The 24,330-nt window shown below is 38.5% G+C and overlaps 1 protein-coding gene across 2 annotated transcripts in view; it reads right to left on the bottom strand.

The window, feature by feature from the left end:
• The window catches only part of LTK (leukocyte receptor tyrosine kinase), a 93,556-nt gene that overhangs the window by 58,816 nt on the left and 10,410 nt on the right, over positions 1 to 24,330 (bottom strand). Inside the window, exon 1 of one of the 2 annotated variants that reach the window (XM_064714789.1) lies at positions 14,458 to 14,590. The exons of the other annotated variant lie outside the window; for it this stretch is intronic. The gene's annotated coding sequence lies outside the window, so the exon portion shown is untranslated. Of the gene's footprint in view, positions 1 to 14,457; positions 14,591 to 24,330 lie in introns of those variants that run through there. 2 annotated transcript variants of the gene reach the window in all.

Here is a 24,330-nt window from a genome sequence, read left to right as displayed (position 1 = left end):
AGCTGTTTAAACAAGCAACTAAATTATTATCTGAATCTTTCTGTCCATGAACTTTCTTTCAACTGAGCACTTTCCTTTGGCACTGTTTTGAATTCTGAGAGATTTAGCTCTTCTGGAACTATCAAGATATACCACTTTCAGATGTTATTTAGGCACAGAAGTCCCTTTATTTGAATACCTCATCTGAGGTACATGTCAGACCACTTAAGATTTTTATTCTATTTCCAAGAAAGGTGTTCTCAAGCCACAACCACTTCCATTTGTTGAACATCTGAGTTTGGTTCTGAACTCAATTCTTACCTCAATTCTTTATCTGCTTAGAATGGATGGAAGGTATTATCCTAACAAGTGACAGGGGAATTCATTCTGATGGTGTCATCTATTCAATGTCTGCAAGTCTGCTCCCACGCTAGCAGAATGAAACCACCAATATGCCACTTTTGTTGACGGCTTCACATGCACATACACACAAATACTTTTTTCCCTCCCCTTATACACAACAGGCTAGTCATTATCTTATCCAGATCTTTAGCTGGGTTTGACAGTGTATAGCAATCATCAGCAATCCCATTGACATTTATTTTAGGTATTAATTGACCTTCAAGATAATTTTGTTCAATGGCTGGGGAGAGAGGCAATGTCATTTTACATACAACGCTGTTCCAAATTTACTTCAGTGCTTTGAATTACAGGAATTCCTCCTTCTAGCCTGAGAAATTCCAGTTTATCATCACTGTAGTTTTAGAAGTTATTAATTGCATCTCACTGCTACTTGCTTATTAGCCAGCCTCATCACGATGATCACAGGCAGTTGGAGAACTCCTCTTTTAGTCCTTAGGGCCTTGTTTAATTTTATTCTCAATATCTTGCCTCTCTGCTAAGTGTTTTTTTTTTCCTTTTCTATCATTTCCCTTGGCTGTTAATTTAACCATTTGAAAAAGTCTGTCCTAACAAGTCTGGAAGTTTGCTTCCTCTCCAGTGAGCTGGAGGCCAGTCAAACTGCACAATCTCTTCTCACTGGAGAATATAGAAGTGCATTTCATTGACCCGAGTCTTATACAACTTATCTGACTAGAACAATACTAGAACAAGACCTTTATTTGTTTGGTCTGTTTTTAACTTTCTTCCTGCTTTATAAGCAGAACATGAATAGTATCTAAGAACATACATTGTCCATCCTTCTTTGGCACATTACAAAATTCCTAAAAGTTAGTTATATTCTGCAAAACTAAACCAAGTCACTTATGCTATGGACTATACTTGGTAGCTGCCTTGGTAGATATTTTCTCTAGAGAACTTTCTCAGATGCTGCAATCCCAAGAGACAGAACACCACCTCCTTGCCCACCTGCTGACTAGAATCTTCCATGAGGGGTGGTAAGTGGATCTATCCAAAGGGATTCTCACAACCAGTAAGTCCCTGTAATAATTTTCATGTGGATTGCCAAAGATCATCTGCAGTTTCCATGACATACTGAATGACTAGACACTTAGGGCTGTATGAAATTCCTCCAGTCCCCTCTCCTGCTGCTCACAGCAAGCTGCTTCCTGGCTGCCCCTGGATACACAAAATGCTGCTTTGTCTGACATTTCCTCGCTTTCTTTATTCGGACACTCAGTGGCCAGTTCCTTCCCTGGATAGTGGTGTTTCCTGAATCATTTTGTGCAACTCTTTATTCTCCCCAACACTTTGTAGAGTGCATCCTCATCCCTCCGTGCATCAAATACTTGTTTCCAACAAAATCACTGTGTCTCCCTTCAAAAGCAAAGACTTGTGAAGTGCTGGCACTAAGTACAGTACATTGCAGGTTTCCACCCCTGTGCTACAGCCAATAGACAGAACTCACCCAGAAAAAATTTTGCCCATGCCATCTGTATTTTTCTCACAAACCTCACCTATTGAATAGGAAATTCCTGGGTCCTCCTCTTGATACTTCCCTAACTTGGCATATTGTCTTTGAATAGCAACTTGCTAATTATGATTTCTTACTCAGTTTTCAGTGTATATCTACACTTCCTGAAATAGATCTGAATTGCTATTTTAATTACTATTGAGAAATAGGATGCCAAAACCACTTATTGGAATCCAAAAATACGGCATCTACTTCTTCCTGCTGGTTGTGTGTTGTACACATGCACATACTTATGTGTGCACATGTTGCCACATTAACTTGGAAAGATTTCTCTTTTTATAGCTAAGCTGCTCAATACTCAAAAGTCTATTTTTATTACACTAACTGTTCACTACTCATTACCTCTACAGGTAATAAAGGGTGGGTTTTGCACTGTGTCTCACCTCTTTTTAGGCTGCCCAGAGTCAGTCATGTGCTGCACAACAGCACAAAGGCACCTTTTCCTCCCTTCCTCCTCCACTCATATTAATGGGGAAAAAAATTCATTTAAGAGATGCATAACTGTGCTTTCCCTGAAAGGAATATGGATCTTCTTGGGTTCTTGCAAACTGACCAAAAACAGAAATGGGAAAAAGAAGAAAAATAAAAAGAAAAAAATCAAAAGTGTTAAATGAACCAAAACCATAAAATTCTTTGATTCTTCAAGAACTTTTCTTTCCTTTCCAAACCTCAAAATACTTTTTCATTTTTCTGCAATAAAAATACTATCCATTCTTAAGCAAAATTTTCCTTTCTCATTGGTTAAATGTTTTAGATTATCTTTCAATATTTTCAGTCTTGTTCACATCAGGCCACTCTGGCTGTTGCCAAAATCAGAAGGATGACAAGATGGGGAGAGTGGAAGGACTCAAGCCTTTCAATCTGGCTTTGTCATTTGAGAAAAGAGATAAGAAATTGCACGCTAAGACACCTGTTTTACAGCAAATTGCCAAAGACCCATCCTCCCAGAGAGAATGCAACTTAGATAACTGACTTACATTATGTATTACTCTGAAATGAATAAAATGTGGGGGAATGTGTCCAATTCCTAATGAAGCACTTCAAGCAGCTACAAATAACCAAGAGTACACAACTGAAACATGTTTTGCCTTCCAAGGAAACAGCACTTACAAACTGATGTGCTCTTGCACATAAATGTAGAGAAAGAAATATAATTGGTTTATTCCTTTAGAACAGCAATTATAGGGTTTTTCAATTGCAGCTTAAAAGGAGGTATGTGTGAATTCACACATGCAGGGGTGACAGGCACAACAGAAGGTGAAGGAAGATATGAAACCTGTGGATGCAGAGACAAAAGCAGAATGGATGGGATCCCTCAAAATGTTACCTGAAGCCTCACTCTCTGCTGATGATAGCAAAATGCTGAGTGACCATTTTCTCATGGTATGTTTTTGTATGGAAATGCCAGTTCCATTGCTTAATAGGAAATACTACTATCTTCCAAATAATCAAGTGGAAAATATTACATCATTTTGTTAAGGTTGAAACATGTCATCTTCACTCTGTAATATGCTCTGAGTTTAGAGTTAACATTAATACAGTAAAATTATATCTAGCTAAAGGAAAATAATGTTCTCAAAACAGATTGCCATACTGAATGACTACCTTTAATAAAGTCAATGCATCAATTTGGAGCAATTTGTTTTATGAAAAATGTTAAGATTATGAGTCTTCATCATCATTAGAATGAAAAAAGATTTCTAAAATCAGTTTCCCATGAAAGAGAATATCTAGTTTTTAACAACCTCCTATGCTAAGATGCAAAAAAAAATTCTGCAAGTTGCCCAGAGCAACCAGCAAAAATAGGTGAGAGAGAAATTGCTAGAGATCTGTCCTTCAGGAGATGCTCAGTTTCCAGCTTCAGGATGCCTCTGCACTTTGTAGTATGTGTACAGGAGCTCTGTCTCCCCATTTCAACTTCTATGTAACAGCACTGCAACATTTCACAGAAAAAGAGGAATTGTCTGCCAGCAAGAAAGTGAAAGAAATATGATTTTCAGATCCAGGCCTTGATTAAATAATTACAATGAATATGAAATTGATCCTGCAGAATTAAGTTTAGTAAAAATAAAATTATTTTCAATTACTTGATTTCACACAACATAAGTGGAGAGGACAAAAGTGACTTTAATCTGTCCTTGAGCTCCATTGATCTTCGAGGTTACTTAATGTCCCTTTCCATCCTTGTTTTACTAGTAAGAACCTCAGGAATGCTCGAAATGCAAGCACTGCTGTAAGAATTCCTCGGGGGCTGCTTTGCTCACAGAGGCTATTCTGAGCATAAAGGCACATTTCCTGCGCTTCTTTTTCCTTCATCTACTTTTGACACAATGATGACTGTCAACAGCTCTTCATCATCTAAGGATTCCCTTTTGAGTACTTAACCCTTGCACAGCAGTGCAGGACAGCTACAAGGATGCCCATATATCATTAAAAGATTTTTTTTTTGGTACATTCCTTTGTCTGGTAACTCTTCCCAGACAGGAACAGAGGCTGTCAAGGTACAGCATTGTTGAGCAGGCACTACTCAAGAGGAAGGGTCCTCATTCTCATCCTGCTGTTAATGCTCTGAGCCACTGTGTGCAATGATACAGATGATGGGATCAAAGTCTTGGGGAAGGTGCTTTTTAGTAAAAAAAAGGAAAAGTGTGAAGCAAAGACTTGGTTGCTGTTGTCCTATCAGCTCTCCTGGTTCACCTGGACAATGAACCAACTAGCACAGCCAACACTAATTTCCTTCTCCAAGTCTTTTGGTCAATAAAACCTACAAGCTTTTCTCCAACATTCAATTTCTGATGAATCTGTTTGGAGATTACTGAAGAATCAGAAACTAATTTGTACGTAGCATATAAATCCATCCATTTTGTATCAGAAACAGCATCATCTCCTGCTTTCATTAAGACTTAATAAAATACACTTGCTGCTGAAGAGCATAAACAAAGAGGGAAGAAGAACAAAGAGTTATACCACCCCTATAGAAAGACCAAAGACTGAAAGAGCCTGCTAATTATTTGCTTCTACTCATCTTTATTTAATCACTTCAGAGACTGCCCCAGAGATGATGTTCATCTCAGTCCAAGGAGGAACAACTGATTATGACAGATCTAAATAAACCTAGCAAAAGCATAACTCATAGGTATTGCAATTCAACATTAAACAAATAAATTAATCAAACCCAAGAAACCCCTTCCCTCCCCAAAAGCAACTTTAAAATAAAAAATCCACACTCAACTTGGGCAGAGTGGTTAATAAATGGGGAGGAGATGCAGAGCTGCCAGATACTTTTTTCCTAGGAGCCTGTGGAAAATGCTGTTAAACTATCAATTCTCTAAGGATACTTAAATGGTTACACCTGATGTTGTGCTGGTACATGAACTTCTGTAAAGAAGGCAGAAAATCTTGCAACAGGAAAAGCTCACAGCTACAATCCTCCCGAGAGTACTAAAATGTAGTCTGGTATCAGAAACACGATGTGTGATTTAAAGTACTGTTCTGAGTATCAAAGTGTAAGAATGAGGCTCAAAACTCTTAGCATAACAATAACACAAATACCTTTGAGGAAAAAACCATCCACAGGAGGAGTCAGCAGTATGTACAGACCATGGGGTGTAGAATGAGAGACATGCTAGAACCATGACATTATTGGCTGTATTTGGTCTGATTCGAATAGAGATCTGTTAAGAAATGGTACCTATTATTACTGAGCTAGTCTGATTAGTTTGTTTTCTGTAGTGAAGTTCCACATTATTAAGAGAGCAAAACACTGTAAACTGCATTTTGATTACTGTAGTTATATCTACAGTCTCAGTTAATTGATTTGAGCAATAATTTCAAATGTACCAAAGTTAGTTGAACAAATAACGACTATTTTGACATGATAGTTATTGCAATATATCATTCATGACTTACCAGTTCAAACTCACAAAAGAAAGGAGAATGCAGTTGTTACTGCCTATACTTCATGTCTTTATCCCTGAAGAAAAGTGAACTGGGAGGTAGTTAAAATATTAATGTGCTAGGAAACCAGAACAGCAAGACTTCACTAAGCATGTCACTCAGTTCCCCTGTTAGCAGAAGTGAGTATCAGAATTCTCAAGACACGGTCAATAGCAAACTTTAAAGGGCAGCAACTGTACAATCAGATTAAAAGCAGGTGTCCAGAATTTTTAAGAGATCATTTGGCATCAACAAAGAGAAAATAAACTCAAGGACAACCAGATTTATTTTTCTTGTAGCATCTAGAATGCTAAATGCATTGTGATACTTGGTGATCCAGACTGTCAATCAGTAGCTGCCAACAAAAACACTTGTCAGCCCCAGAAATAGCCCCCAACTGAGCTGGAAGGGGTCAGGGAACAAGAAACTGTGTGAAACCAAAGTTCAAATAAGTTATTGGTGCAAATGAAGAATGAGGCAGATTCTCACACTGCTTTGCCAGGTCACTTTCCTGTATTCTACAAAGAACTGGTGTGTTATGAGTGAGAAGTTTCATTTGCATCGTTTGAAAAGAAAGAAAAATAGTAATAGTCAGTAGGATTATCTGCTAGTCATCTCTTTCATCTAAAAGCTTGCTACCTAGCACCAGGATAAAAATTGGCCTTTCAACAGCTCTTTCATGAAATTTCTCCTTTATCTCAGCTAGATTCATTGGCAAGCTTCCTACTCTTTCCCCTAACAGCATCAACTACATTTTGGACAGATGACCTGACTTCAAAATATTTCACCAAGGTACAGCTGCAAAGTTACCTTTTTCTGTCAATAAGGAGAAGCATACCAGAAAGGTAACACATCCTAGATAAAAAAATAAAGAATATCAGGCATTAAAGTTCAGGGGAAGAAGATGATGTGGGTAACAAGAAACTTGTTATTCAAACACATGTGTTTCTATAACCAGAAAAGGAATGTGAAAAGCAACCAGTGTCACTGTTTTATTTATTTTTTCCCTCTTTCCTATTTGGTCACCCTCATATGAAAATCACTCTGGGCTCTGTGACTTCAAAGCATAACATCTTGTACACAAGGAAAGATACCTTCACCATTTGACATGTAATTTAATATTATGATAATGTTTTCTTTTAATGAAAGAGCAGAGGTTGTTTATTTGGAAGTTGGCTGCTGGCCACCTCTTTTTAAGCTATATGAGACTGTGGTTTCTTAGAGCTGTATGAAACATTTGTTATGAAATTCAGGATGGGAAGAGAAACCCTTAAGACCTGAAGAACTGGGTCCCAATCTCAGCTCTTCCATGGATTATTGAAAGTCTAGGCATAGGCAGAAGCTCTGATCAATAATACACTCCACAGAGATAACACAGATAATTAGAATCAGGCTCTATCTAATGTAGAGGAAGCCAACTTCCCAGCTCTCACCTTACATTCTCAGATAAGTAACAATGAAGAAATAGCACTGCAAATAAAATTGTATAGAGAGAAGAAGAATAAACTCATGTGAGAAAAGAGGCATGCACAACTGAATTGCCTTCAAATATTAAAAAAAATTGTTTCTCTTTTGGGTTTTAGGGGGAGTTGGGTTTTTTTTTTGTTTTGGTTTTTGGTTTTGGGGTTTGTTTGCTTGGTTTTTGTGGGTTGTTTTGTTGTTGTTGTGGTGTTTGTTTGGAGTTGCTTTGTTTTGATTTTAAGAACCTGGAGCAATGACCTCAGGTAATGCCCATTGTTTTAAGAATATATCTCTGGAGTCCCAAAGTGAATAGTCTCCAACTGTCACAAGCTGTGCCATCCTGCTTTGCCAAGCAGAAGATATGATACCTGCTGGAAATTACAGAACATACCAGGAGTGTTAGTGGCAAAGTGTACTTAATAAAACTGGGGTATGGTAGCAAAGCTATGTTCTCATTCACAAGCAGGCTCTCGTCAGGATCTCATTTTCTGGCAGACAAAGGCTGTAGCTGCTAGACCTTGGGAACCAGGTAAAGGAGTACAACACCTCTGCCTTTTTAGAACAGCAGCATCTGCTTTTTGCCATACTGACTTCCTCAGAATTCTTTGTCTCAGAAGCCCTACCCACCACTCTTTATTTAACCCACTGATGAGGGAAAAATACATTACACTGTAATTATGGTGGGCTTCCATACAAGAAGGCAGTATCTGAGTATGTACTGTTACTTGCAGCTCACACATTTCCTAGCCTTCACTTAGAGGTATCACTGAGCACACCTGTAAATATGCCTGTGTGTGGGTCTGCACTACTTGTGACTGAGATCCTATCACTTCTGCTTTTTGCAAAACGGAGAGTAATGGAAACATGTAGTTATGCAGAAGCTAATTTTATTCATGTGATCAATTTTCTCTAACCTGTCTTGATGGTTTTTGCATTCAACATATAAACCAAGACTGAATAAAGGTTCTTCTGCTCATGCTGCTTCTGCCATTTCCTGTAATATGGCTATTTGACCCTGGGAAGGAAAGAGGCAGAACAGCCAATGTTCATCAGTGAACATCCAATTGAACTTACAGCTCAGAGCATGGGGATCAGCAAAACAAAAGCTCATTTTTCTCATTGTGTTATGCCATTAGCAGAGACATTAATGGAAAATATTGCTAGTGGTATTAGATCCTAAGCCTGCTCTTTCTTTAGAAATCAGTCTAATAACTGAGTTACAGAGGAACAAAGAATTATGACCCTAATTTCTTTATTATCTTAAAAACCAAGGCAGCAGGCATGCTGCACAGTTAGTACTTAGTTTCCTTCCTGGTAGGACTGGTATATAGAGCAATTTTCTTGAGAAGTTTTAAACCAGCATTTTAGAAATTAAGCAAAGAAATCTCATTTCAGCATATTCCTCTAAACAGGAAGAATCTTAGTTTGTGGGATACTCTTACTTAAGCTTCCCAAAATTGTTTTCAGATGTCTAGAAAAATCAAGCTAGTGAAAAGAACTCATTCTATTATAATTACTTTTTCTTACGCCCACAATCAGAGCATGTCCTATTACCTAATTTGACACTACTGCAATACTACAGCAGTCTTTGTGACAATTCCAATTACTATTTCATGAAGCAACTATCTTTTTCAGGTGGAATGCTGCATTTGGCACATGAAAATGAAATCAGATTTAATCTTTGGCTCTGACACTTGGCCTGGGTCAGAAAACCCATCAGGCAGCTCTGCTCTGCTCCATTGCCTCAGATTTGAGTTTAGTGTCTCAGCCAGCTCTTGCCCCCTTTTTTTTTTTTTTTTTTTTTTTTTTTTTTTTTTTTTTTTTTTTTATTTTGCATTTCCAGCACTCTTGGCATAGGTTGAATGTTTTGTAGTCCTTTCTCATCTAAATTCTCATGACAGGACTGCGTGGATCTGAGGCACTTTGTACTCAGTAACCCAAGGGACGCAGTGGGTCCTGTAGTCCTCTGGTTTTTTTTTGCAGCAGGCTTGGCTGCTCAAGTAAATCTGCTGTCAGTAAGTCACACACTCGAGGACTCCTTGCCTTGGCACCTACAGCACAATTACATAAGTCCATGTAATCTGGCATGAACACCAAACCAAACAGGGCCATGAAGAAATCAAGCTGTAAGGTTGCTTCAGCATTACTGACACAGCTACACTTTGCAATTCTTCATATTTCCAAGCAATAGACAGTCAAGGTGCCCTCCTAGACATAGAACATATTCTCACTTCCTACAGAGCCAGCCCTCATCTGTAGGAGCCTTTCACCTCTCCACTGAAATCCAGCCTCAATTCCCACTCACAGATGACATTTTTGTGGCTTTCTCTCTCTGTTCTGGCTCCTTTGCACACTGCATTCACTCACAACCATCTCAGGATTAATTGACTTTAACTAAAGAAGCCTGTTAAATATAAAAGCTTTTGACCTCCAACCAGGTCTCCAAATAAGTGAATTTGATGATTCATTTTGAGCATCATTATGATATTTCAGTGGAACTAAATGCTGGGATTTTAGATGCTATTTTCTTTAGCTAATTATATTTCTCCTAAATCAGTTCATAGTACAGTAAGGACTGGGATTTCTGCATATGAACTGACGTATTTAAGAGACTTACTGAAATGAATGACTGACAGTTTGTGGATAATTACCTGCTCTTAGTTAATTTCAGATTTTATAATGAGCAAACTGCAACTTACAGGGTATTGCTTCCCTGCTGCTTGAAATATTGTGCAATATGTGGGAACAAAGAATTTAATTTAAAGAAAGCCATATCTTTCAAACACCAGAACTAAATTACATTTTTTCCCTGAAGGCTTCTGGGTTTTAAAGAACAAATAATACACAAAATATAGACCTATGCACTCTGCAGAGATTTTCTCTCTAAAAATTAGCAAGAAAATATTAAGAACAAAGATATTACTAGGCCAAAACTAGTTTAAATTTTGTAAATTAAAATCTAACTATAGCCATGTCACAAAGAACATGGATCAATAAATCAAACAGGTTAATGGTGGTGTCTTAGATAATCAAATTCTGAAATCACAGAATGAACGCATCAGCTAATCAAATCAAATCACAAAGTTAACACACATAGAATTGCTTTTCATCAATCCTCCACCAGGAGATTGAAAGTGATGGCTGTTTTTCTTTGATCTGAACCAAGCTGCACCTTGGTTCTGTTCTAGCATAGTGGTCATGGTGCAACTGCTGTGGAACACAACGTTACAGGATGAATTTTAACTGTCAAAAAAGTTTAAGAGAGAGCAGCAAGATTTTTTTTCTTGTATTACATTGTTGTTACACAGACTTACTCCTCTGGTCTTACTTCTGATGTTGTATACAAAACCCTGAACATTTAATGGAAGTCATTATTGAAACAGGCCATTAGCTCACGGTACTAGCTCTGAATAACAATTCTTCACCTCCTTATGTGTTTCCAGAAGTCCTATCCAGTTCTCATTTACATGCAGGGAACTATTAGCAGCATTGTTTCCCACCACTTCAACCATCCTGACACTCCACATATTTCTGTAGAGTAATGAACAAGGAAGTTTCTATTCTTCAAGGTTAAAGAAAGGGAGAATGACACTTAGGTTTGGAGGGTTTTTCTTTGCCTTGAAAGCTTAGATGCAGATGACTACAGCAAACAGTACAGCAGCTTGTGATGAAAAAGAACTAGAAATAAAATGGGATTTCTTTTCAATAGACAGAGAAGTGTCCAAATCACCTGGTCTGTCCAGAGGACCCCTGTACATATATTGGGCAGAGAACAGTCTCTCTAAAAAAGCAGTTCATTGCATGTCTGCCAGCTGTGGGTTAGTGACAGAATTGAATTCTCTCTGGACAGGCTAGGTGTTGTGTTGATGAAGTGTTTCTCAGTGTTTCAGGACTGAAATGTTTCACTGGTATAGCCAAGGACAAGTGTCTTAACCTCCCAGCCAACAAAAGTGAACTGGAGATATTTTTCTGCTGATACAAGTGGTCAATCATGAGAAGGAGCCCTCTGCCTAATAAGCATAATTTTTCCTTGAAGAATAAAAATAAACAAAAATTATCAATACTTCGATGGACTCCCACTTGCTAAGGGATTTAGGAACCTTGTTATATCAAATCCAGGGACAGCTAAGTGACTTCTGCACTCTCGAAATAGCCAGTGTGATCTAATTCTCTTGTAAGATGCCTGCTTTTGGCTACACTAGCTGGAGTTTTAAAACACACCTAAACCAAACAAACCCATGGTACCTCAGCACTTGCCTGTCAAAGCTTGGCCTGTCTCTCCACAGAGAACCCCAATGACACTGTCAAGAGAGCCCACAGTGCTATGAATGTGGGCTCTTTTGACAGTGTCATTGTCAAAATAAAACATTATTCAGCTAGGGTGAACAGTAAACAGTATCAAGGATGCTCCTTTTCTTCTTTCTTTGGAGTAAGAGTTGGACAGTACAGACAGCATGAACTTCATTTAAAAGGATCCCAGAATGTTCATAGCTACAACTCACAGCTGAACCATTGCTTTCCGTTCCTTACCTAAATTCATACAGCCTACTAGCAGCTCTGAAAATAAATAAAACAACCTTCCAAAAATCTCATATGCATATTCACACACTTCTTAACCACTACCCCATCACTGCACCTGAAAAAATGAGGGAAGTAGAGAAAGCCTCATCTGAATTAAAAGAGGATAAATTTTGCTCTCAACTTTTTCAGTATGTCATTTAATTTATGTAAATTAAAGTTTATCCAGATGCATTTGGATAGGAGTTATTCCAACTCAGTAGAAAATAAAACGGAGTAACAGCTAATAAAAGGAAACCTTTCCTGTTTCTTCCAAGTAGACTAACACCAGCCATGGATTAACACTGCTAGGAATTTATTGTAGCTTCCTGAATTGGCTACGTATTCTTAACCTTGATATTTACTTGTAACATCAACAGAACTGACACTGACGAAATTTAGAAGTTTCTTTCTTTTTCTCAGTAGTAAGTTATATGCTGAAACTAAGATCTGAAATCTCTGATTGCATGGTATATTATGTTTTCATATAATCATATGTACACTGTTATTAAATATTCAGTAATTTTATACTATTATACACAGTACATTTTTATGCTTGGAAGTTTGGCCAGTTGCATAAAATACTCTCTTAAATGTATATATTAGATCATTTGGTTTTCTTAATGCTGCCATTTTCTCCAGAAATGGGTACTGCTGGAAATAGTCTTCTTTTCAAGTCTTATATTTAAACTTGTTCCCATCTTTCAGACACAGATTTATTTTGGGGGGAAGAGGCCTAGGGCTTGAGAAGGACAGGATGGGGCAGTCCTCATTACATGATGCTCCTGGAACTAGACATCAGCCTAATCAACCCCAAACTTTCAATTCACGTTAACCCTTCCATTATGTAATGGCCTGTCTGTTTCCAAGCACGCTTCTAAGAGAGCCCATGATCTCTATTCTCAGCAAGTACTTTTGCAACATTACGTTTGCTTCCTGAAGCATAGATGCTGTTACAGTATCTGTAACACAGGCTTTGAGTGTTCAGTGATTTCTACCCTTAAACAAACACGTATCACTTAGTCTAAGGTTTTCTTTCCTCAGTCTGGTCACAATTCTATTTTGCTGTGCTCAATGTTAATGAATCTATCCTCATTAATCCAGCAGTTAATACTCTATGTTCCACTCAATGTTTTCCATTAATTTCTAAATTACCCCAATACCACAGGTTTTGTGAAAAATAATTAAAAACCTTGCTTAATTTATACTTTCATCAGGCACATGAAAGCTCTGTTGTACTACCAGAATTTCTTTTTATATAATTTTGGTTATGTTAACCTAAAAATGAATATGCTTAGATGTTAACATGCACTGTATTTCTGTCTTTTCCATTTACTGCTGATTCATCTGCTTCCACATAAACCGTGTATTTTTTGCAATATTTCTGCCACAAAAGATAGCAGATGATGTCTAACCATACCTGGTCACTTTCAAGCTTTTTTGGTGACATGTTGCAGCACAGAATTCAACACTCATCCTCTTCCCATCATGCTTCCCAGTCAAAAATTAACATTAATTTCTGTGTTGCACAGTTTGTAGTGTTTAGACACCTGGTGTTTTATGCACCTTAGCAACTGACACGACTCCAAGATCTGTGTGATCACACATACAACAGCTGTAAGTGCTCTCTGATTTATCTACTAACATTTTTTAATTCCCTTTTCTTTGCTGATGCATGCACAAAACTTCCTTGACTGATTTTAAGAAGTCATGGTTGATGCTTTTATTCTCATATGACAGTGATATATATCAGATAACCACAAGGATATAGATGAGCAGTAAAATAACCACAGTACAGAAATAAAAGAAGTGAATACATGTTCTCCAGTGCAGAGGAGAAAGAGACTCTGAGGTCATTCAACAAGGTCAGAAGTATCAAATTATTAACAGATATCCAGTGAACCAACAACTGGTGTATCTGTCTCTGTAATTAGCTCCTGGGTACACACCTTTCCAGAACCCTTGAGATATTAGGGAAGCAGCTGTGAGATTATAAACCTGCATAGGAAGGAAAGGTTCTATTAGAGAAGAGATGAATCAGCGACACGCTGTGTTACATCACTGCTGCCTCAGATCTGGGAGACTTGAATGCACTTGGCTTAGTATTAGGTAGCACAGAGCACAAGACGAAGTAAAGATATGAATATTTACTAAACAGAAATTATAAAACTTTCAATAATCATGCTGAAAAGGCAAATGTTCTATTAACAGAAGATTCTGTATAAAAGGGGATAAAAACCCACAGTACATCAATGCCATATGAGAATGTAAGAGCACTACTTCCTCAGGCATAAACAGATTAAAAATCCAGAGCTTGAACTCAAAAGTTCTTAACAAACTGGCTGGTGGTGCTTCTGCATTAACACTCAATTTAGAAAGTCTCAAAATGCTGAAAGTATCGCCGTATGCAAAGAAAGGGAATATTTGCTTGACATTTAAAAAGGGTAAAAGGGGAGTCCAATGATATGTCAGATCCTGATCACAATATTGAAGAAAATAATGGGAATATTGTATGGTGTTTGACTAATTAACAACAGAAATATGGATAAAACCACAATGTTTCATGGAATAAAAATTTCTTTTAAACTCACCTTAATCTTTGGAGACTATAATGGTGTTGTCCACGTGAACATATCCTACAGATCCTAGACTCTTTGCGGTCTTCCCATCCCATAAAGTTGCAACAAACCATCAATTTAAAACCACACCTGCAGTTGGTGATTTTAGGGACATACTCCACCACCTTTCCAAAATATGGCAAAGAAATTACTTCTAATATATTTTGGGCTAAACTTATATGAAAACACATTCTTGATTACTTCGTGATTTTTCTTTTTAGCGACATTTATTAGTTCATTTGTTGGTATTGCATTCTTTATGATCCACTGTCTGGTACAGATATTAAAGAACATGTTAAGTCTCCAGGGAACAGACCAGGAAGTGTTAAGGTAGCAAGCTCCTACCTTTCACAATGATATTCAGAAGCCTTTCATGTAATAGAACCAAATAATAAACTGATGTCCTTTGATAGGGACCTTCCAGCTATGTTCATGGACAGTGGATTTCAGAAGCATACAGACTTGGCATTTTCTGTTTCCTATTTTTATAAGAGAATTCTTTGTCATCATATCAGAAACAATTTGATCTGACCACTGACATTTATGTACTCTTGCTTACACTCTGTGCCAGACACAGATTATTAATAGGTGTGAAATAGATTCTAATAACAGGGAATGCTGCTCATATAACCTTACAAACAACTAATTTCCTACTGGTGCCCAATATATTTTCCCCAGTAACTTGTTTCATCCTACTTTTCCCTTATAACACAAGTATTTCAACTTTCAGCTTAACTTTCTAGTTAACATATCTGATTTACAAGATGTATAAGAGCTTGTAGTCTTGTGGTTTTCCTTCATCAGAAAGCACTGTATTTCTCAAATTGTATTTTTATATGAGACTATGAATACAGGATTTTTTTGCTAAACTTCAACTAGCAGTATACCTACCACCAGTATCCTGGCAGCAGCTATGTGGAGCAGCACGGAAGATTCCATCCTCCATAATTTCTCTGCAATACTGCCAGGAAAATATGGAAGCACTGCCACAAGCCTCCTCTCAGTATCTGCCAAATTCCTTTCCAGAAGGAGAGGCTCCAACTTCTCCATGCCAAAATTTAGCTTTCATAGGCCTAAATTTTTAAAAATTAGGATGCACAAGAATACTGTTAAGGGATTAAACTATGTCTTACCATAAATTGTCCTGCAAATATATGAGAGTGGGATTTATAACTTCAGGCACCTACTGCTTGGGTGTTAACTCTAAGCTAGTTCATAGAGAAGACTGACTTAAACTACTCACTTCTGAATGGCTCAGGTTGGCCCAAAGGATCTCTATTGTCAGTGTCATGCAGTGAATGGATTTGTCACACATTCACTGCGTACCTCTTAACACGTGTTAGGAACCTCTGACATGACACTGAAAGACTGATGCCCAAAACAGCCCCTCGAGGGCTAAACTAGGTTGCAGGAAAGTACAAGACTAAAAACTGAATCTTCTGTCAAAGCCAATATTTCTTGCATTCTTCATGATCAAGACCCCAGATTAAATTCTCAACACTTGCTACCTGGGGTTTTATCTGTTAGTGTCCAGACTACTGTAAGAAGAGGGCAGAAGAACTTTTAATCCTGCTCATCCTTTGATGTCTCCTGTAAGTTCTTCAGGATCACATTCTATTCTTTTACTCCTTGTATTCCCCTCCCCCACAAAAAGAGCCAGGACGTCAAAAAGGGAGAGGATGTTTGTATTATACTGTGAAGAACTTTGGCATCAACTAGTAACTTTGAAGAATAATCCTGAAGATAAAAGATACAGATGAAGGGCTAGAAACAGTCCAGCAGTCACATGGCATTAAAAGAATGGTTTACAAAGAAATGGATCTCTAGGGAGTAATTTGAAGTTAAAAAAAGATTTCTACATGCAGCCCAGGGAAATGCAGAATTTTATCAGGACTGGCACAGTCCCCAGCAAAGAAACGAGCAAATGTGGAAGAAAAAGAGCTCTCATAATGTCCATTCAACTGTGACTAGGCTAAGTGTGGTGAGAAGTGTTTCCACTTAATCTGCACTGACCCCTAACCACCTAATGCCGAGGACATTCCTGCTTATTGAACGGAATTAAGTCGACAGAAATCATGTCAAGGAGGAGACAAACCGATATCATGAGACCCAGTCATGACAATTAACAAAGAGGCTAAAAAAAGCAATTGTTAAGCACATGTGCATAAGCTGAAAGTCAGAACAGAGTCAGAATAAAGACTCCGTGCATCAGACTTCTATTGATTTCTGAAGGAACACTGCAAGGTAGGCTATGACTAAACCAAAATATGTGAATTGAGAAGGAAGGTGTAAAGATACAATGAAAGAAGAGTGAGAGGAGCTGTTTGAAGTTCAACAAGAATTACTAATTTTCCAATTTTATTTGTACATAAAAGCATGTATCTAATTAGATGTGCAAATGAAACAATGTAAGACATGCAAATAATATACCTATCAAACAAGAGGACAGATCACAATTTTTAAATCCCAACCCAATGCTTTGCAAAGTAAGAATGGATTTTTTTTTCTTTAATGACAGAGATTATCTTAGCACCATGGCCTGCTACTTCAGCTGTTCTCCAGAAGTGGACATGTTTACATGAATTATAATTAAGAAACTGGAGGAATATTTTGCACAGTCCAGCACAACTAATGAAAAAAACACCATGGATAAATTACAGACCATGGCACATTTGTCTAAAGTGCCACAGATTTAACTGAAAGAGAGAGCTAGAAAAAGATACTTGAAAGGCAACAAATAACTAAAAACACCAGAAAGCAATGACCATAGGGCAAAAAGAGATATGAGGATGAGGATGAACTATTAGTTGGCAGTTTTGTATCATCACAATAGACACTTTCAGGAGTAGAGAGCAGAAATCAGTGCACCCAAAGTATTTAGGCAGCTCCACATGGTCATGGTGTGCCACAGCCCAGAGGGAAAAAGATGAGCTGAGCAGAGTGTAACAAAGGGAAGTGCCAGGGTACACAAGCTGCCCGAGGCCATTCTGCTGTGGCCTTGGACACAAGTGCACTGAATGCAGAGGAGCAGGCCAGTGCACAGCTTCAGAAATCAATGGCAAAAGGTGGCAACTACAGGAAAACCAAGTTACAGGTAACATCAGACTCAGCAGGGCAGGCAAAGCTGAGGACAAGGACATGCTGGGGCAGGCAGACACGAGTTCCAGTCCAAGGAGATCAAAAAATTAAGAAGGTAAAGGAAAAGAAAGACGAAAATATCAAGGAAGGACATCAGAGACCAAGAAGGCCCTCCTCAACAGCAACAGGACAACAAGTACAGAAATGGGTTAGATGGCCATTGTCAATGAGAGGCCTGGCAAGCTGTAGGGTAGTACATATGAGGTTGGTGAAACCACTTTTGGAAAGAAAAACTGTGAACTAGCAGGGACCTGGAGAAAAAAAGGTAAGACTTGCAGTAGTCATCAGGAAATCAATCTGTGCAGACAGGGCTGGGATGTTAACGTGAGTCTCAGCACCAATATAAACAGTCTTCTTAAAAGTGAGACAGTTTAATGAGCATGGAGTCCTGATGGTATACTGAACATTAAAAAGAGGGATGGTTTCATTGTCCACTGCTTCAGAGAGCCAAGCCTGAGGAAAGTGAGTCTGGGCAGTCTCCTAAGATCTGTACAGCTCTTTTATGGAAAATATTAGGACAAAGCTCATTTGCACTATTCACAGCATTTACCATCTGAAAGATGACTCTCCGTTATGAATGTCTTCACTCACAGCCAGTACAATGAAAGAGGTGCAGAATCTTTTTTCAAATGGCAATTGGAATTACTGCTGTGAGCAATGATCTTTGTGTAACAGAATTCAAGTGGGTGGGACAGCCCTGGAATTCAGAACTTCCTGAAAGATCTAAAAGTCAGGGATAACTTAGACTACCTTATTGTTTTTTGGCAAACTATTTCCTTATTTTTAAAGACACTTCTGTAATTTGTGCCAAGACCTGAACTTTATTTTTTGATCCAAAAAAATCACCTTTGTGTTGAAAAAATAAGACAGCTTTTGCTCATGGCCTAAAACAAAATAACCAAGATGCATGGATTGTACCACTCTGGTTCTGGTAGGAAACTGACTCTGCAAACAGAAAAGCAATCACCTGGATTTCAGTTTTATCATTTATTTTCCCCTAGTAAAGAAATGTAGAAGACAGTGAGGATGATAAGTCCGATATTTCCACTGCTCTCAGAACATATAAAACAGAAGACAGACCGTTGTGTTGTAAATAATGACTAGGACTGAAAGCATCCTTTACATTTCATTTTATTTTATTTTTGGCTTCCAAGAGAGTAAAGTGTGGTTTAGGGAGTGAAATGTGATTTAGAGACTAAATCTTTGGGCTACAATATCACGCTTCTGACTGGAATGCAGCTAAGCAGGGATATTTCCCATAAAGGCTTTTACTTTATTTCTGACACAAAGTCCTTGAATATAATGAGCTCCTCCTTTCCTTTAAAGGAGCCCTTCAGAATCAGTCCCAAAACAAAAACAGTGAAGTTGAGAATGTCTATCCTGCCAAGGAAGAGGGCCTCAGATTACCGTCTCTCATTACCGCAAGGGTGAGCCTCAGGGTTTGACACCTTTATGAATTACTCAAGAGGGTGGCACAGCCAACAATATTGTGGCTATTCTGATACTTTTAACACCGATGAACGGCTTTGAAAATATCCTCCAGTCCTTACATTCAGATGGTTTCATGGAAGGGAATGAGTAGTAGAAAATCCAAATGGCTGATAGGTCATAGACAACACGAGCACTGATCTGATCCATTTTAAGACAAGGGGGTCTCTGTCCTTCGTTGCTTTTAAAGATGTTTCAGTTACCTCAAGCTTCATCATGGAGATGAGAATGTCACAAAAAACCCACCACCTCAGTGAGAAATCAGTGCAAGAATATCAAAACAAGAGAAACCAGAATGGGTGTCTGCAAAAAACAAAGATTCTTGGAAAAATTTCTGACTTCCTTTCAGACCGTGGGTAATTTGATTAAACACTAATGAAAAAAGTAGTGCCTGAAAGAAAATGACTGGGGACAGTCCTGAGCTATTTAATTTATAGGCAGTAAAGAAACATAATTGGATGCATTTCTGGATATATCTAGAAAGCGTTTATTTGCATGAGAAACAAGAACATAAAACACACTAGATACAAACAGAACACATAAATATTGAATTCTCTGGATATCTCATATCAAGCTCTTGGGTTTGTGCAAGAGAAAATAAAACTGTATTCTATTAGAGCGAATCCATGAAACTCTGTGACTGCTGGAGGCCAGATCACTTTTACCACCACTTACCTTGTGATGTACTAAGTTCTTTTGGGTTCACAAGAAGAGCACTCACTCTCTGGAGGTGATAGGAGAGGAACAGTAGGAGATCATCAGCTCCTTTCAGCTTTAGCCAGGCTTTTATCAGAGAATTATGAAGGATATTACATATTCCAGTAGAGTGTCCCTAAAGATCAATGTGTGACTACTGCTGGCCTAGGGCTGCCAGTTTCTTAACTGGCAAAGGGTTAGTCCAGAGCTGTCCATGCAAGGAAGAAAAATTAGATTTCTATTCTTCAGTCCTCAAATGAACAACATAAGAACAGCAGACAACCTTCGTTCTTTGCTCCCAGGACACCAGCCAGCACAATGAGGAAAACAACATGAGGTCAAGAGTTATTGCAGTTTTCTTCTCTGTTCATCCTCATTAAAAGCCTGAATCACAAGTCCTAAAGTTAATCTGCCCCCAATGCAGTATATTAACATGGAGTCCTTAATAAAAGACTGAAGTTCTTTACTCACAGCAGCACATAGTTTATAACAGTTAACACAGACGCTGCTTGAAAGGCTCTTTATTGCCCACAATTCCTACATTTCCAGTGCACACTCTTCTGATATCCAGAAAGGCACTACCAGACCAAGGATGAGTTTCTTGATTTATACCCACCAAATGCAGCACACCTGTCAGTTTCTGTACATTTAGACTACGTGTAGACTACTCACACCCAGCATATAATTTTACCTTTTCAGTCCTAAACAGCCTGAAATTGTAGCTGTAATTGGCAGATCATAATCCATAGGAAAAGACCAAACACATATTTGAGTAGTCCTGGTTTTTTTCTATGTATGTTTATCAAGTGTTCTCATTGCCCACTTGGTACTCAACTAGATATCATCCCAACAGAGGAGAGAGTGTTCAACAGAACTTCTTCCAGATCTCTCACAGAGTCATACATTTCAAAACATCCTTTCTGTACCAGCTTCTCCTGAAAAGCCTCAACATCTCCAGGTCAGGAAGTTGCAAATGACACTGTAAATACCAGAAGTGTCCCAAGAACTTCCAAGAATCCCTGTTGCCACAACAGCCAGTTATGTGGTATCGCAATAAAAGCTATTGCTTCTTTGCAAGCAGAGTACAAACCTCACTTTATTTACAGTAACGAGAAGGTGTGACACAGCACAACCTATGCACTCTAAGGGAACTGCACAGTCAAGAGTAAGTAGTATATTCTTTTGGAAGCACATGTCGATGCCTCTCAATACAAGAAAGACATTGAGGTGCTGAAGCATGTCCAGAGAAGGGCAACGGAGCTGGTGAAGGCTCTGGAACAAAAGCCTTACAAGGAGAGGCTGAGGGAGCTGGGGGAGGCTGAGGGGAGACCTTATCTCTGTCTACAACTACCTGAAAAGAGATTCTAGTCAGGTGGGGTTGGCCTCTTCTGACAGATAACAAGTAACAGGACAAGAAAATGTGCCCTCAAGTTGTGCCAGGGGAAGTTTAGACTGGACATCAGGAAAAGTTTCTTTGCTGAAAGGGTGGAACAGGTTGTGCAGGAAAGTGGTGGAATCACTGTCCCTGAAAATGTTCAAAAGACGTGTAGATTTGGTACGCATGGACATGGTTTAGTGGTGGACTTAGCAGCGCTGGATTAACAACTGGATTCAAATATATTTTCCAACCTAAATAATTCTGTGATTCTATTTGCATTGCCCTCTGTTGCAAATAAGTGGTTTGTGCTGTTTAAAGAATCAGAGTTAAATCTTCTGGCAAAAAGCAAGTTTTCATATTAATTTGTAACTTTTAACAGAGTTCAGTGACTAGCTTCAATCTATTACTTACCAAATGAATGAAACAAAAAAAAAAAGGAAAATCAAATCAAACTTATAAACATGAAAGATAAGGGTAGAGAAGAGTTTAGCAGCACTTAATCATTAACTGATTTAACAATTATAAAGTAATCAATTCAATAGGGTTTACAATAATTGTAACAGTGACTTAATTATAGGTTTACATTAACAGCATTCATACATAATCAAGGCACGCACATAGACACAGGTTAAGAAATGTATACATCTATATCTACATGTGTTCCTCCATAAAGGAAGTAATTCCATCTTGTGTTAGAAGAAACTGCTGCATACCCTGTCCTATGTCATAACCATATCTGAAAAATCCAAGCTAGAATCTGTTACCTTATCCTCCTATATTTCAATTTTTGGATGTCTGGGTAGAAGTAGTTTTTGTTGGGACACTGAATATCTACTTCACTGTCTCCTACACTCAGAGCGTTCTGAGAGAAGACTAGCTTTTGAAGTTACTCTCAGGGATGGTGGGAAGCCAGCTTCATTCCCAGGACACTACAAAGACAGGCCTCATTGGTACAACCTTGTGAAGGAGCAGGCTGAAGCATGCAGGGCACAGGGAGGCCTGCACCTGGCTTTGAAGGCAGTCATGGACACCGCTGTGTCTGCACAGCAACATGTTGAGGGCACACAGTGCAGTGCCCAGGCTTGTGTGTCTGAAGAGAGTGCCATTACTGCGCCAGTGAAGGTGGACAAACACCTTCCCCTCCTATTAGCTCCCCAGCCTTGCAGCTCTTGAGTCAGACACCTTTCAGACATCTCTCTTACAGCCTCAGCTAGAAATTGTTGCCAGCTTCCAAGGTAGGGGCCACAGCTTTGCCAGCAAGTACTCCAGCAGCATGTGGAGTCTGCCAGTGCCAGCCGAGACTCCCAAATGTGCTTCCTAGTACCTGAGCCTCTCAATGCCAGCTGGACTTCAGAAGAGGAAAGCAGTCAAACAAACACTCAGAGGCGGAATGTGAAACTGAGCACAAGTTCAAGCAGTTTATTAAACAGCTTGTCAGCCAAGATTTCAAATGCCTTCTCTGCATCATGGCATCTTCTGCTTCTATAAGGAACTCCTGGCTCCAAAGCACACATAGCCAGAGTAATGTGTGCTCTATTTTGCATATGCCTATTCCTTCTCTTTGTGCATCTGGTTATCTGGGCTTTGAAAGTAAAAGCATAGAGTGATGAGGTGATTGTTTTGCATGTTTTTAAAGTTCGTGCCAGGTGCAAGTAAGGAAATGAGATAAATAAGCTGTGTACTTCTTACAAGACGTAAAGATGCCAGTGCATCCTTCACTGAGATCAGCATGCCAGGTACTGCTATCCACTGTGTCTAAGGGTAACCAAGATGCATGCAAAAGAGCAAGACAAACATCAGGGATAATAAAGTGCAGGGAATTGGGAACGGCTTTGCACAGCACACAAAATAGCCAGAAAGGTTCCAAAACCCATAAAACTGAATTTGACTTTGGAAAACTGGTAACAGAACACAGCTCTGTCAAAATGACAAGGCAGAGTGAGAAAGAGAACTGGTTAGTGTATTCTAGTAGCATTCACAAAATTTCTTCAAATAGCATAAGCATTAGGTTGCACGTAGAAAACAAACACCAGCAATTACAGGCATCTCCTTCCTTCTCTTTCCTCGTAAGGTGAAACCATACTCTGAAAATTGACTCAGTGTCACAAATGACAGAGGTGGCATGAAGAATATCAACTAGGTCACCAGAGGAAAAAAAAGAAGGCATTTTGCATCTATGCATCAGTGCTGTGCCTTCTCAGGAGCAGATAAGGATACTTTATGGAAGAAAAATACAAATGCACATTTTTTAAGGAAAACACTTTTGTCCCTCTACCAATGGAAAAGCCAAAGCTGTTAGAAAACTTAATCAGTAACCCAGCATTCAATGTGAAAGAGCAATTTTTTTTTCAAAGCAAATTTCCACTGAAATGGAGTTATAGAGTCTTCTTAATTATATTTTACTATAAAATGGAAAAAAAAATCTGTAATTCTGTGCACTGGATCTAATTGAAGGAACTAGAACATACGCTGTTTTATATCTCACCACATCTGAATAAGGGTGATAAAATAGGTAAATTAGGACAAGGATTACAGCACCCTGTAGGCTCAGGAATCTTCCTGAAACCATAGGGAAAACTTGTGGCTGAAAACTAGCCCTAGAAAATCTGACTCTTATTACCATATTATAAGAAAGGTAGGCAAAGAGAGCTGAAAGATTGCATTGCCTAACTTAGATAAACATTAAAAGAAAAAAATTGATTTAATTTGTACATTTACTTTTAGTAGTATGTTAGGTTGACTGAAAGAATGACAAATGTCTCCAGTGCTGCCAGTGCTTATAATTCTACTCTGAATTCAGTTCTCTACAGCATTTTTCTTAAACATGCAGTTTCTGGAGTCATGTAATGACATGAAAATTACAGCAACAAAAATGACTTAATAGTTACCCAGGATAGCAAACACAAACTGGAAAGACTCAGAAACCAGATGGCTCATAAATATGTTTAATTTGATGATTTTTAACCCTGTCTGTGAAACCTGAGCTTGGAGAATTTAAAACCCAGGAAAATGGTGCTTGCTGTACTTTTTCCCTTTGCAAATCTCAGAAACACTGTGCAAAGGTACTTTAGCCAGCTCTATTTCTTACCCCTTTGTGCATTTGTGTCACAAAGAATGAAAAGACACACTGAAGAATAATCTTATAT

The sequence above is a fragment of the Zonotrichia leucophrys genome, chromosome 5, assembly GCF_028769735.1.
Source record: "Zonotrichia leucophrys gambelii isolate GWCS_2022_RI chromosome 5, RI_Zleu_2.0, whole genome shotgun sequence".
NCBI lineage: Eukaryota > Metazoa > Chordata > Aves > Passeriformes > Passerellidae > Zonotrichia > Zonotrichia leucophrys.
Note: the sequence above shows the minus strand (reverse complement) of the source record. Positions and strands in the feature narration are given on the sequence as shown.